Source organism: Uranotaenia lowii, chromosome 1 (assembly GCF_029784155.1).
Source record: "Uranotaenia lowii strain MFRU-FL chromosome 1, ASM2978415v1, whole genome shotgun sequence".
In the NCBI taxonomy this organism is placed as follows: domain Eukaryota; kingdom Metazoa; phylum Arthropoda; class Insecta; order Diptera; family Culicidae; genus Uranotaenia; species Uranotaenia lowii.
The window spans coordinates 133448289-133464327 of NC_073691.1; positions in this window are offsets into that span (position 1 = coordinate 133448289).

Consider the following 16039-nt stretch of genomic DNA (forward strand, 5'->3'; position numbering starts at 1 on the left):
ATGTTCTCGGTCCAACGAACATACTCCTTTATTTTGATCGCCGCTTCATCTTTGGATTTGAGTAGGTAAACCACGCAATATCGACTCCAATCGTCGATCATCGTCATCATATATTTGTTTCCACTGGGCGTCGGATTGTCTACTGGTCCACAGAGGTCAGTGTGGATTATGTCCAATGGCTGGTTTGATTTTCGCTCTGTTACTAACGGAAAGGGTTTGCGAACGATTTTCCCCTTCAAGCAACACTCACACACGATTTTCTCACCACAGTCCTTAATATCCAAGCCACTGGCCAACTGTTTCTTCTCTATGACACCCAACACATCTGCACTACGATGGCCGAGCTTCCTGTGCCAGGTATGTTGACATTTCCCATGGTGGTTACCCACTGCAACCAGACACGCTTCAACTGTCTTCAACTTATATTGGCTTCCGACGATTTCACCAATGGCGACCACTTTGCCATTCGAACCGCGAACTTCACATCTTTCAGCCGTGAAAACAACTTTGAGTCCTTTCATAGCCAATTTCCGAACAGAGATCAAACCGCCCTCCAAAGAAGGAACATACAAAACAAAATCAAGCGTAATGGCCACACGCTTACCATCTCCGTCCACACCGAAAAACACCCCGTTTCCACATCCAGCAGATTTTGTCACTGTACCGTCAGCTAGAGTGACATCAATGACGTAATCGCGTTTAAATTCATTAAAAAACTGGCGATCATTCGTCATGTGGCACGTACATCCGCTATCAATCGTCCAGGCACCAGGAATCACATCGCCCGCCATGAAACAGATCTGTCCACCATAGGATTCACTGTACACTTCTAATTTTGATGACACTGGTTTTTCCACCTGAACCTGTTTAGCTTGCTGCTCCACAACAACTTGATACGCCTCCGGCCTCTTCTTTTTCTTCCACTCCGAATATTCAGCACACGCACTCTTAAGGTGGCCCGGTTTATGACAAAAATAACATTTTCTCACAAACTTTTTCACATCCACCTTCATGGCCTTCTCCTCCTTGATGGTTGCCCCTGTTTGGCCCTCCCGCTTCAAACTTTCATCGCGCAAACGTTCCACGATTAAATCCATCGTTAAATCACCAACCGGACGGTTTTCCAGTGACGTAACGAAACTGTCATATGACGCAGGCAAACTTCGCAACACCATCGCAACTCGGAGCAATTCCACCAACTGAATGCCAACACTGTCCAACCGCTCGAAAAGATATTCGAGCTCTTCGATGTGCTTCTCCACATCGCCTCCCTCGCACAGATTCAGCGAACACAGCTGCTTAAGCAGTAACACTTGGCTCCCAATCGAAGCCTTCTCGTGGTAAGATTGAAGATTTTCCCACATTTCCCGTGCACTGACAGCTTTTCTTATAAATCGCAACTGATTGTCTTCGACAAACAAAGCTATTGCCGATCGAGCTTTTCTGTCGCTTCGCATCCACTGCCCATAGCCCGGTTCGTCCGGTTCCGGTTTGATTGACTCCACTACATCCCACAGGTCGTCACGCTCAAGCATTGCTTGCATGCGAAATTTCCACGACGAGTAATTCGTGGAGCTCAATTTCGCGAAGGACACTTTCACACTTTCCGCCATTTTTCTTTTCTCGCCAAAAACACGCGTGCCCACAAAAAACTTCTTCTAGCAGTTTTCTCAAATGTTTTCACTTTTCCAACTTTCCGACTCTGGGCCCATAACCTGATGAGCAAAGCCAACAGAGTTCCAGCGAAAATATCCTCGGATAAGTCGGGAAAAGAACCGAATAAAGAACACGCGCAGCGTAGGGAATAACAGTAATTTTTATTGATCCGTTGTGTACAAAGGCGGAAGTTTTAACTGACTTGCACTCAGAAGGAGAGCTTTTAAGATTACAAAATAATGTTGCCAGTTTTCATTTTCGTTCTAATAATAGGGTAGTCATTCCACATCAACAAAGTCTGCTTCATTTAACATTGGAACACAAACAATTGCGTGTAGTTCAGTCATTTATTAACGAATTCATAATTTGTTTTTCATACAAATGTAGCATTTTCTTTACTCTTTCATAAAAAAAAATTAAAAAAAATATTCATTGCTGTTTCGAAGAAATTCTCGTACTCGTACTCGTAAGAAAACTGTGCACAATTTGATCTCTCCGTTCGGCTTCCATGGCGGTTGTTTACAAAATGCTATCGTTTGTTGTTATGGCATAAACACATGGTGAAAGGTAATGAATTTCCCGACACGTGGGTGAAAAAAGTTTCCAAATCTGTCCACTAGGAGCGCCACAATGAGCAAAAGAATTTGTTCCAATATTAAAGGAAGCAGACTTTACTCCTTTGCATGGATGCGGCGAAGGACAGTACGACGCAAAACCGAAAATTGGAGCTCTTCCTGTATCTGCTGGATCTTTATTATTGCGTTTTTCTTCACTTCAAGAATGATTTTCTTGTCCGTTCTGGCATCTGTCTTGGACTTCAGTCCTCTTCCTGGGCGATCCATCTCCGATCCGAACGTTTTCATCTTCTTCATGATTTTTGATACCGCTGTCTTGCTGATTTCGTAGTGCTTGGCCACTTCCCGGTGCGTTTGACCGTTATTCACATCACGAACAACCAGTTTCCGGATGGACAACGAAATGGAACCAGAAATTTATGCGTTCTCCATATTTTACAACTTATTCGAATATGGACACCTGTTTGAATACTCCAGAGCCAAGCCAGTTGTTTATGAAACGTCAAAATACACAAAACAAACAAATTCGAGGGGCCTCGCGATGGTAACTTATCGAAATTACACGCTAACTTTTGGCTACCCCTTAAAGGCGTAAAAATGACCCGTTTTTGAGAACCCTCGCGATCTGTCAAATAACGGGTCATTTTATCGGATCAATATTACCCCTTATTTCAAAAAGCTTGAGTCCCTTCAAAAGGGGTGCACGCTAACTTTTGGCTACCCCTTAAAGGCGTAAAATTGACCCGTTATTGAGAACCCCCACGATCTGTCAAATAAAGGGTCATTTTATCGGATCAATATTACCCCTTATTTCGAAAAGCTCGATTCCCTGCAAAAGGGGTTGTTTTGGATGTTGTCAAATCCAAAGCGTTATTTTTTGACCGGTTAACTGATAATGGTGAGAAAAATTGTAAGTATTTGATTCTTTGCTTTTATTATATTTTCCTTAAGAAACTAATTTTTTCTGATTTTCGTTTCAGCGCTGCACAGTTCCGGATGAGTGCGACGATCCGGATGAGTGGGAAGATGATGGATAAAATCCGAATCATGGTGGATTTATGGTAAACAAAAATACATAATTAATTTAACATTGAAACTTTGCTATCATATGAATAAACCAAATGAAACATGATATTTTGTTGTTATTTATTTCCCAGTAAGCAGCTCCTGAAATCGCATACGGAACCATTTGAAATAAGGGGTAATTTTGACCCGTTACAATCGTTTGAAATAAGGGGTAATTTTGATCCGCTACAAGCGTTATCAAGCTGAGTACCCCTTAAAGGGTAAAGGGGCTTTATCCGGAAAAAGGAGTTCTCCCAGTCTTATTCAATAACGGGTCAAAAGTATTCGTTAAGGGGTAGCCAAAAGTTAGCGTGTGGTTTTAGATGTTGTCAAATCCAAAGCGTTACTTTTTGTCCGTTAAACTGATAATGATGAGGATGGTTGTAAGTATTTAATTGAAAATTCATCATGTTTTCTTTCAGAAATTATATTTTTCATATTTTTATTTCAGCACGCACAGTTCCGGAGTACGCCGATGATAAGACGATGGATGGTTCACACCCGAATCGCGGAGAATTACCTTTGATGGTAATCAGAGTGATAGTGATACAAAATTATTTTAAGTTTTAAATTATTCTCATTACAATAAACTGAATGGAATGTGATATTTGATTGTTATTTATTTCCTAGCAAACATATTTCCCATAAGCTGCACCTGAAATGGCCATTCAAATAAGGGGTAATTATCCGCTACATGCGTTTCAAATAAGGGGTAATTTTCATCCGCTGAAGCGTTATCAAGCTGAGTACCCCTTAAAGGGTACAGCCGCTTTATCCTTAAAAAGGAGTTCTCCCAGTCTTATTGAATAACGGGTCAAAAGTATTCGTTAAGGGGTAGCCAAAAGTTAGCGTGTATTTTGCATTTTGAGTTGGACACTTTATTTTGCCCATTTTTTTTTTTGGAATCATAATTTTTTTTCTATCAGAAAAACTTTCTTTTTTACCAGCGCAACATTAACAAAAATTGAAAAGAACATTAAAAACAATATTTTAAAAATGAGTGCGATGTGTTTTCGTTGAATTTTAACCAGACATATAAAAGAAATTCAAAAAAAAAATAATTTGATCACTTTATTTTGCCCCTCACTGTATATGTGTAATTGATCTTTAAATGGGTAGAAAATAATAGATTAATTCCTTAATTTTCTGAACAAAAAATATCAATCAAAAAGACAATGAATCAGTTAGACTTTGCATACTTATATCGGCTAAAAACGAAAAGTTCGTTTCTGGTTTTTGATATCTTATGATGTAATTTATCCAAACCTCCATTGTCCCCGTACTTACTTTCCAAAAGTTAAAAATCTTATTTTTTTCAAATAAATTTAAATAATGAATACCATTCCTTGATGAATGTGGAGATGATATTTGAAATCCTGGAACAATTATCGCGTCATAAGGTACCAGCTAAAGAGATCGAATTCTTATCGGCTCATCAAACATAAACACCAGACATACCGAGGCGCGAAAAAAACGGGAAAAACTCTTTAGTTGAAATTATTAATAGCTTTGTTTAGCTTTCCACGTCAAACCGACATCGATCTGCCTTCAACAGGCGTGCCCTGGACGAAAAGTTAAATGCTATAAATTTGGTTGAGTAAATAATTTTCCCCATTTCGTTTCCTAATTAGTTTATGAGTACACGCATCGGGAAATGAAGGCGACCCCTTGGCGTTGGAACTTTGAACCGAGAAAAATAAGTTTTTTTAAATAAAAATAGCAATCAAAACTTGCATGGTTGTAAACTGCTCCTGTTAACATGTTATAGAAATCTGAGCTCGAAAAAACCAAAATTTGGCATTCTCTATATCAGAAACGACTGGACCAAATTCAACACATTTTGTATCTTTGAGTTGTCGAAAGTGTTGTACATAATAATGTAGGCTAAGGTTTCTTCATAAAATGAATCACATTAGAGTTATACTTCTCAGTGAAACGCACTCGCGTCAAGCGAAAAAAACGAGATATCTCGTATTTGGTCCGCAATGTGTTAGTACTCTTAAAAATAAGTATAGAAATGTAAGCTTATATTTTCTCACAAAGTTGTACTTTCGTATGGACGAACGATCAAAATCATTTATGTAAACTTTGAATTGGCACTTTGCTTAGAGTTCATATCTGCTTGCATCTCTTCGAAGAACATCAATTCGTCAGAGAAGAGTTCGGGGTAATTTCTTTCATTTCTGTTTAATGACTTCTATAGAAATTTGCAAATGGTCTCAACATGAAGCAGTTGATGTTTTTTTTTCCTGTGAGCATATCGACTACATTTGAATGGGATGACTCATCAATGGAAATTTCTCATTCATTCTATCTTTAAAGAACCGGTGAGAGAATTTCATCCAGAATATGTTAGTTGCAAAACATGGAATTGATTTTTTTCTTTCAGACCATAATAAAGCGATCGGTCGCGGAGTCTGAAATAAAATTCAAGTTCTTTTCCCGGACCAACAACGACCGATTGCGTTCAGTGAATGCCTCTCAATTTGCAGCTCCTGTCCTATTGATCATTGCAAGACATCTCGACATACAATTGGCGCATACCTGTAGGTTTATCTGATGCGCTGCGCTTGAACTAATAGAACGTGCGTGGTTAAAAATCAAAAACTTCCGATTGCTTTGTTGCTAGGGGAAAAGTTCATATAATAATCATACTGAACTCGCTAAGGTATGGTTTTTATGGGTATGTTCTATCACGGCCCATGCGCTCGTTATAACCACATCCTGGCAATGCTATACAAACCGTATGGAGCACATCTCTCAGATTTCCCCTCAGATTTCCCCTTTTTTGACAGATTTAAGCTTTTTTCTTCAGATTTGAGCTTTCATCTCCTATGCTCTCAAGGCAAAAAAAAGGTTAAATCTGAGGAAAAAAAGCTTAAAAACGAGATTCACCAACACTTAGTTAAAAGATGTTGGTCACACGATACATAGACAAATCCTGTATAGTTGCAGGGACCTGGTTATAACGCGCCAATCGTAGTAGGCTGAAAATAGCATTAACTTTTCAAAATGGCCAATTTTCATTGAAAATGAACAAAAAGCCTAAAACCATATTTTGAGCGTTAATTCAGCTCAAAAAATCTATTTTTCACTTTTTTTAAATTTTTATTAGTCCATTTTGATTTTCTTTTCAGTCAAAGTGTCTGTAAGTATTGGTGTGTTTTCGGTCTTCGGCTGCTCTCGGGTGTGTTCGGCTGCTAGGCGCGTATTGAATACACAGCGGCGCGTTTTTGCAACACAGTTTTGTTCTGTGGCTTTGAATATGGTTTTTTAAAATCAAGTTTTTGAAGAATCTATAGCAATTTGAGTAGTAAAAAATCATAGGCATTTGTAGAAAACATTTTTCTTCAACGATTACACTCATTTTTAACACAATTTGTACGTGGAATACATAGAAAATCAGCAATTCGCTTAGGTGGCGCATAATAGGGCATGTTCCCCTACATCAGAACTCGGCTACGAAATTTACTCATCGACCGAAAACTGACTCGATTCTTCAGTGCCGTCCAGTCAGGTACTTTTTCTGATTATAACCACAGATGAACAGATGTACAAGCTCGAACATAAAATCTTCAGAAACTTGTGTAAAATTTCCAGTGCTCTCTTTTAAAAAAGCCGTTAAAAATGATGAAAAATAGTGCCATCTATTACTAGATTTGTAACTTTTGAACAGCGCAATAGATGGCACCGTTTCTAGATGGCTCCCTCAAAAGTATCAATTTTTCGAAAGGACGCAATGGTATTTGAACTAAAAAAAAATAAAAACAATAAGATGAATTTTCCTATATAATTTGATTAACCACGAATAACTTTAAGCTGGGGAAAAGAGCACCATCATATTTTTTTTCGCTACAGAGATTGCCGAAATAACAAACAGATGTACAAGCTAAAACTCCAGAAACCAGTCTAAAATTTCAATGCTATCAATTAAACAAGCCGAATCAACTTTTGGAGTACTTTATTCTTGGAAGAGCGCAGTCGTAAATGATCTCAAAAATAAATAAATTAACATCGTAGTAGATAGGACGGCTTCACAACAAGGTAAAATTACCTGGTTCAGTTTACGTTGATTCCTTTCACTTAAAAATGATTAACTAAGACCTTTGGACAAGCCAGACGAACCAATTGTTTTATCCAGTTGAGCTTAAAATGATTAATCCCACGCAACAATACCGGTTGTAGGCTTCTCTCAGCAAGCATTTTCTCGTATTATATTTGTTTCTATTTAGTACTTTATGCTAGTTTGAAGCAATCAGAAAATCGGCTTAAAGCTAAAAATTCTCATTACGCAAATCATATATCTATTAACATTAATTTGCTCGAAACTCGTCAAATGGAATTTCGACCTATAATTTTATATTAAATATCCGGGTAAACCCGGATAGAACCGGGAAATCTAGCAACCTTAATGTACACGATATTTTGCAGGGTTTTTATTAAACTTGCTCAAAATACTTCGTTTTGGACGCGTAAATAAAACATTTTTACAACACAATTTGTTTTCTAAAAGTTTGATTTTAGGAAGAGAATGAGAATAATTCCGGGACAAATCCGGGCAACCGGGTCGGACCGAGTTTTTTCCCAAATTGTATAATAAATATCCGGGCAAACCCGGATAAAACCAAATTGTATAATAAATATCCGGGCAAACCCGGATAAAACCGGGCAATCTGGCAAACTGAATGTAATACCTACACGATATTTTGCAGGGTTTGTCCAAGACATTCGTCACTTTTCTGACTGAACTAGCTGTAAACCAACGAAATTGTGTGGTCAGCTGCGAGACCACTTCTCATATGGCTACACACGCACAATCGGTTGATACTCAATCGACAGCCGGGTGGCCCAAAAGGAGAGGCGGGGAACAATTTGCATGCAAATTACGAAAGTTTATCCGGCAGTTTTCCGGATGCTTAAGCTTTCGCCCTTCATTGATGAGCTCTGCACTGAACGCTTAAAACGAATAGCCATATCACAAGGTCCGGCTCGTAGAGGCATTTCTGTGTGAAAATATTCGTAATTTAGTATCACAAACAAAATTTAAAAAAGAAGCCATTAAATTTTCACAGGTGTATGTTGCTATTCATTCGATAACATTAAAACACAAACGCTATGTCGTCTAAGGGTTCTAGAGCACGCACCAATTGGTTGTTTAAACACCTCTCATTGAAACTATAAAACTACACCAACATACACATACATGGATATGATTCTAGTGATCTTTGAAACTAAATCTTATTTCTTGAAAACATTTTTCATTAAGTCAATGAAAACTGATTTCGAATTAATTTACTGTACTTCAAATCAAAAGAAAATGATTCATGCCATAATCAATGAATAAATTCTTTGATTTTATTAACATTTTCTCTGAAACCAACATGGTTTTCGCTACAGTTATGATGAAAAACATTGTGACGGAGACTGGACAAAATCGATTTCCTGGATTTTATGGCAAAGTTCAACCCGGTAGCAAAGTTAATAAACAATCATATACATATGAGGTCATCAGAATCAAAGGGGTATACCTAAGTGCAAAAATGATCGATTTTGCGAGTTTGCTGTGACAGAGCGTACACTCATAAAAATCCACACTTTGAATATATGTTCCTCCACACATACGTTCTTCGATTTCTTCTGCTATGTGATACAAATAAGATTCATGTTTGAATTATAGCTTGTATTCGAATAAAGTATAAAGTTTATTAGTTGACACATAGCCTTTATGTTTTTCATCTTTGAAAGATTTCATGAACTCAAAATGGCTGCAATTGGAAAAAAACGTGTTGTTGAAGGTGTACGCAATCTTTGTTTTATCAAAAAAAGCAGTTTTAAGTGAGTAATTTTTATTATAAAGTTCAGTCGGATTTTTTTTAGTCATGCAAAGATTACAGAGTACAGATTAAATTTAATATTTCCCTCACAGTAAGCACAGTAAGCTGGACCTTAGGCGTAAGAAGCAATCGATTTTTCAACAATGATAAAACTGGAGCTTCAATCACTTGCAAGATGTTTTTAAGAAGGTAAGTCTTTAATTCAATTGATTTTTCTGATTCCTGTAAAACAGTCCATGGATTCATCTGCTTTCAGATTAAACTTTTCAAACCTCCGGCTTGGATTCGGAACAGAAGCTTGAAATAGTCGGCTCGGATGACGGGTCACCGATGGAAGACAGCAGCTGTAATATGTTTAACATGAAAAAGTTTTAGCAAATAATTCTTCCAAAATTGTAATCAAAATAAAATTGTGTTTAAACAAACAGAAAATCTCTTTATTTTTAAACGCCGAAAAGTAGATAAGAAAATATCGATGAATAACAATTTGCTGCCTATTTTCAGGCGTTTTGCAAACGAATATTTCACACATATAACATCTATATGTGAACTTTCATAATGTTCATCTGTTGCATATAGCGCTGAAATATTTCCTCAAACATATGTGTGACACAAAGTTTTTAATTGGGAGACAAATTGCAAAAATCTATATAGCCTGACACATACCCGAAATGTGTGGAATTTTTGCAGTGTAGAGGACAACCCATGGGACCAAGCCTATTGAGTTGCACTATTTAGCGAGATTCGGTGACTCGAGGTCGCCGGGCGAAAAGTGTTTGGAACAATTAAAGGAGGTTGTTGCGCATCTTTTCCCGCAGCATGGCCCGACGCAGGAGGGGTAAAGAACAAGGAACTTGTGGCCATCGCTAAATAACTTGCGGTGAATAAGGCCCCAGGTCCAGACAGAATCCCTAATTCAATGGTGAAGGTAGCGGTACAGATAATTCCAGATACTTTCAGAGTGGTCTTTCAAAAGTGTTTAGACGAGAGATTTTTCCCCAACCTGTGGAAAACTGCGAAGCTGATGTTGCTACCGAAACCGAAAAACCGCCAGGGTATCCTTGCCTTGGGGTCAACGTACAGACCTATTTGTCTATTGGATACCCTTGGTAAACTACTAGAGATGATAATCCTCAGAGAACTTACTAAATATCTGCACAGAGAGTGAAAGTGGGCTGTCGAACAGACAGTTCGGTTTTCGGAAAGGGAGATCCACAGTGGACGCCACCCGAATGGTGACAGAGTACGTTAAACGCGCGTATCAAAAGAAGACGCGGTGACGATTGACGTTAAAAATGCCTTCAACAACGCTATCTGGGAATCTATTGGAGAAATACCTCGGAGTAATGGTCAAAAACCGTTTAAGTTTCGGTTTGTTATAGTGCGTCGAAAGTCATCGAATCACTGACCTGGATTATGCCGAACTGTCATGATCCAAAGAGTAGCAAGAGACGTCTTCTTGTGAGCGTGACACTATCGAAACTACGATATGGAGGAGTGGCCTGGAGCTGTGCCTGGAGCTCTTTCCTAGAGTTTGCTGTGTATACAGGATCATCTCAAGAGATGCAGCTTTTGTCAGCGCGGGCATGATTCCCATCGACTTCACACTGGCGGAGGATAAAGAATGTTACGTAGCAGGAGCTGTTAGAGAAGTGCGTAAAGCCTTACTCTCAGCTTAAATGCTCAAGTGGCATGAGCAATGGGACGTATCGATAAACGCTCGATGGACGCGCAGACTAATTCCGCGCACAGACTAACACCACAAATCAAAAGCAACGCGATCTTAGGGCACGGTATAACCCTAAACTGGACTCACACGTGCTTGATAGTTTTCCAATCGACTATGTATCTTGTTGTATCTTAATTTTTTTCAGTCCAATTCGGCGGATACGAAATTTACCTTAGCAGTGATTCCACACTTTTTGGAAAGATACCATTTTTAAAACCAAAAATTATGTTTTCTATCTAATTTTCCTGCACACTTTCCATCAAGGTTTTTAACAGTGCTGGGAAATGTGGCTTCTTTAGAGTTGTCGCTGAAGACATGTTTTTTGGCTTTCTTACAGAAAGGCATAGGGAACGGTCAGTTGGGGATATCATTAATTAAGGGTCCAAGACCCCACTTTATAGGTACCAATCGACTCAGCTCGACGAGTTACGATGATGTCCGGGAATTTGTATGTTCCATAAAAACGTTCTTAACACATTAACTCCTATTCTAGGTTTCACGATTTTGATGAATTTAGTATAAAAAAATTGGATTTTTTTTCTTGTAGGACCTATCTCAAAACCAAAAAAAAAACAAAATTGTTTTAAATTTTTCTATTCCATAGAACATATCATGCTTACGTTGGCTCCAAAAAAGGTAGCCATTTGCTCAGCAGCAGTAGCCAGCAGTCGCTAAATTAAGTACAAAGGCGATCAAAAATTTGACAAAAATTTCATAAAACAGCAGAGAATTGATCCCACGCCATCTAGCATGAGAGTTTAGGAGGTTAACCCCTTGACCACTAGTGAGCGTCGAGATATGTGGCTCTCAAACTTTAACAGTTTGAATTATTTGGATTATAAATGAACTCGTTGAATATAAGTTCGTTTATCCTCCAAAAAACGTACTGGGCACCTTTTTTTTATATTGAGTTTAGTAATTTTTGCTATCGATTTTCTTTAATCATAATCTTTTTTATAGATTAATAATAAATAATTCAGAAATAAGGAATCCATTATTGTGTCATTTATTTCCAAAGATAATTGACACTCTGTAAGAAAGCCTCCAATCCACTGATAAGTGTATTAAATCGGGTTTTTTCTTTATAAGTCCGAAGAACTTATCTCGCTTCATATTCGCTTCATGGGAAGAAAAAAGCAACGTCTAAAGAATTCGTAATATGTGTTGAGTTTGAAGGGAGACATTTAAAAGAAATGTTGTGTAGTTCACACAATTTTGATCTCGTGTAGAAAAATACTAACTAACGTTATCTCCGATTGCTTCACAATAACAAATTAATTATTTTTTTTTGAGTTCCAAAAGTAGCTTCAATGCTGTGGAAACCACGGTCTTAGCTTGGCCCATTTTCACCACCATTTGTACATTTTGGACACTGCTTCAAAAAATTGGAACAACTCTTAATATATTCAACCAATTTGTAGAAGAAATACTGATTCTGGTTTTAAAGATCCTAATGAACGTATTTATGATGAAAAGAACGAAAAAAAATTGCTGGTGTTAGTTTACACATGACAAATTTGTGGAATGTAGTTTGTTTGTCATTATTACACTGAATTTGACATTATAACAAAATATTTATGAGACAAAATTTTTAAAACAAAAGAAGAAATGATATGCCGGCTGTCATGTGTAAAAATTTCAAAACGATATCTCCAGTACTTATGAAGATATTTCAAAAACAAACATTTTAATTTTGGCTCATACTCAACCCCTAGGTCCATAGTCATCCCGCAAGGCGGTACATTAAACTTTACAAATCCGTACCTTAATCAAGACTGGGGTTCAAAATGGTCACTGAATTTGATTGTTGAAGTCCTTGTAGCTAAAAATTATGATGCGTGTATTCTACAAAATCATCTATGATTTTACTACAAAGCAATCTCGGTAATTCAAATTTCGATGGCGTCAATAACCAACAAACACCAGAACAACCTTACGAGATTTCATATTCAAACAGCCGAGCTTAATTGCATCGCATTAAAAATACGTTGCATATAACATAATTACCCTCGGTGATAATTACAGCCAAGACCTGATGCATAGATCAATCGATCAGTGAAAGTGTGCATCCCTCATCATCCGTCTCATCTAGCGAAGAAGGAGCTCTGGATAAACACTTTCGCCGTCCAAGGCAAACAAGCTCCAGTCCTGCATGGGGTAGTTCATTGGCTTTTTCAAGCAGCGGCAAAAAAAAATAATCGAAGCGTTTGATCGGAGCCGAATCAGTGATCCGGACGTGGGAGAGAGTAAAGAAACAACTACCCCTTAAGCATCCACACGCCTCCCGAAATCGAGCGTAAACAAACTACACCAAGTCCCCCAACATTTGACGGGATAATCGATAAGGTGGTACCTATGTACATATAGGACTGAGCTAGTTTAAACGCAAGAGAAGCCCTTGGGGTTATTGGTTTTTCAGTACAGAGAAGATTCGAAACTTAAGATAATATTCATAGGACCTTTTGGAAGCGACAAATAAGACACAATAGTTTTGCAGTAGTTACATGAAAAAGAGCAGTCAAAAGTTAGTCACCAGGTTTCCGATTTGTCCTTAGATCATTGCCCATCTTCGAGGGATTTACCTTACATCCATACGAAATTTATCCGTTTATGCACTACGAGTGTAATGAGAGAAAAGTTTTCTGGTTTTTTTAATTTTTGAAGATTGATATCAAATACAACTAAATGACCTTGTTTCATATTCGCGCTAGATTCAACGAGAAAGTTTTTTTTAGCCAACAACTATCAACTTGTATCGAAAGATCAGTAAACTAGTAAATCGGAATGGTGATTTGAAACCCACTTTCAAGTTTTAAGAGGAGATCCGAATTTCACAAACTTGGCCTTTCTGAATTACCGTCAAACGGGGCGTCATGCAAAAGCAGGGTTAGCTGCAACATTTGTATACCACAACACCCATTCAATTTTTATTTCAATATACTGTAATAAAGTTATCATTTATTGATAACAAATTGATAATGACATAATTTTTAACATCGTGAAAAAGGTTTTTTAAAGTTTTTGATTCTAATAAAAAAATTAAAAAAATCGAGCAATAGATGTACAAATTTTAACATTTTTTGATGCCGTTAAAAACTTTACCTCGTATGACGGATTGGCTTAATGATATCACCTATAAACTTTAAATTGCTTTCATTATGAAATACCAACACTGTTGGTGTATAAATATTTTTCGAACAATCACCAAAATTTTTAAAAAAAATATTTTTATAATTCAGTAAGCTGACTGGGGAAAAATGCAACAAAATGCAAATCTGAACTTAATCTCATAAATCGCGTTTCCATATGCTGGGATATGATTGTTTTTCAATATGCGTTTGTTAACACTAAAATTTCATCCATCCTAAGATTTATTTACATGATTTAAGGGGGGGGTAGGGTCTAACGGGTATAAAAAAAACACCATTTTCACGATTTTTTTCTAGAGCTATCGTTCAAACAAATGTATTCAAATTTTTTGCATTATACAAAGCATTGTTAAAAGAACATTTAGTAATTTTTTCGTAGAAAAATATTGAAAAATGAGCCGGTGACGGAGCATTTTCAAGGATGCCTTTTAGAAAACAGGATTTGCGGTGGACACTGTATCTCAGCACAGGATCATCTGAAGTCAAAAAATCAGAGCAAAATATTTTTAATAGATGTTTTTCTAGACCCCAACGTTTTTATTTAACTTAAAAATATTTTTATGAAATTTTTGTGGCTGTTTGAAGTAAAAACTACGATTTTTCACTTAAAAATCCGCCATTTTTCACCTCTAAAATCTCCCAAAAGTAAAAAAATCAAAAAAGAAAAACGTTGGGGTCTGGTATTTTATATGTTGAAAATATGTTCCAAATTTGAAAAGAATCGGATAAGTAGTTTTCAAATGACGATGTCCACGGACTTTAAAAATGTGCTTTCGAGAAAAACGCGTTTGAAATTTCTGTTCTTGCTTTCTTGCAGTTTTAGATAGAAGGAGATAAAGGCCTATAACTTCTACAGTTTTGCTTCAATTGACTTGAAAATTTGACACAACATTCTTGAAATGTTTTACAATAAGAAAATAAAAAAATAAAAAAATCGATTTTTTGAAAGTGTTAGACCCTACCCCCCCCTTAAGATAATATAATATTTTGTAGTAATTTTTACCCCTAAATGTAATCAGCAGATTAACACTTTTTTCTTAAAAACATTTTTGACAGAAAAAATGTTAAATTTAATTCGAACAAAACCAAAATTACTGCAATTGGTTTTTTATGCGTTATGACATCACAAATGAATCAAAAACTTTAAATTTTCAATCGTTTTCATTTGATTTTTTATTAATTTCAGAGTTTGTTGCAACTCATCCTTTTTTCTTGGTAGGGTGAAAATCGCATGTTTTTGTAAATTTAAAAATAATTGGTAAAACCAACAATTTTCTGACTACGTCAGTTTGGAGTCCCATCAACCTTAAAACTTTTGATGTACAAGAGGTATGATTATCTGTAGGCATTAAGATTTTAGAAGCCATTGAAGTTGAAAAGTGTTGACGGTACTTAAAGTGGCTTGTGTTAGTTTGTAGAGCATAATCAAAGAGTTTTGAAATTCATATCGAAATGAAGTGAAAACTTTTTTTTAATTTCCTCGACTTCGCCCATGTTTTTCAAAGGTTTAACTTATCGTTAGAAATTAGTTGAAATGCTTTGAGTTTCAAACTTTCGATTGTGTATTTTTGAATTTTCAATAGTACATAAATTCAAAAGAATCGGGCAAACAAAGTTAATTTGAGGTCAAAAAATCTAGTCAATTTTATTGCCTTCGCTCAACATTCATCATATTTATCATGTAGTATCTATTTTATTCATTGGGATACAAGAAGAATAATGCTGCAGAAATCTCCAGAATCTAGCTCTACATAGTTTTCTTAATCTAAACGTAATTTCGATATCTAGCTCTACTAAGTTTTCTTTATCTAAACATTATTGCTCAAAGGAGACTGGACAAAAATGAATGAAACTTAGTTTTCTCGTGTACACAGATGAACAATATACGGTTCGAATGATCTTGACGAGATGAGAAAAAATCTCTATGAGACCAAATATACCGTGGGAGAAAAAAGGTATGGATTGACGAAGTTGAATTGTTTTGAAAAAAAAGGGGCAAAAATGTTCAGCTAGCGATTTTTCGAAAAAAAG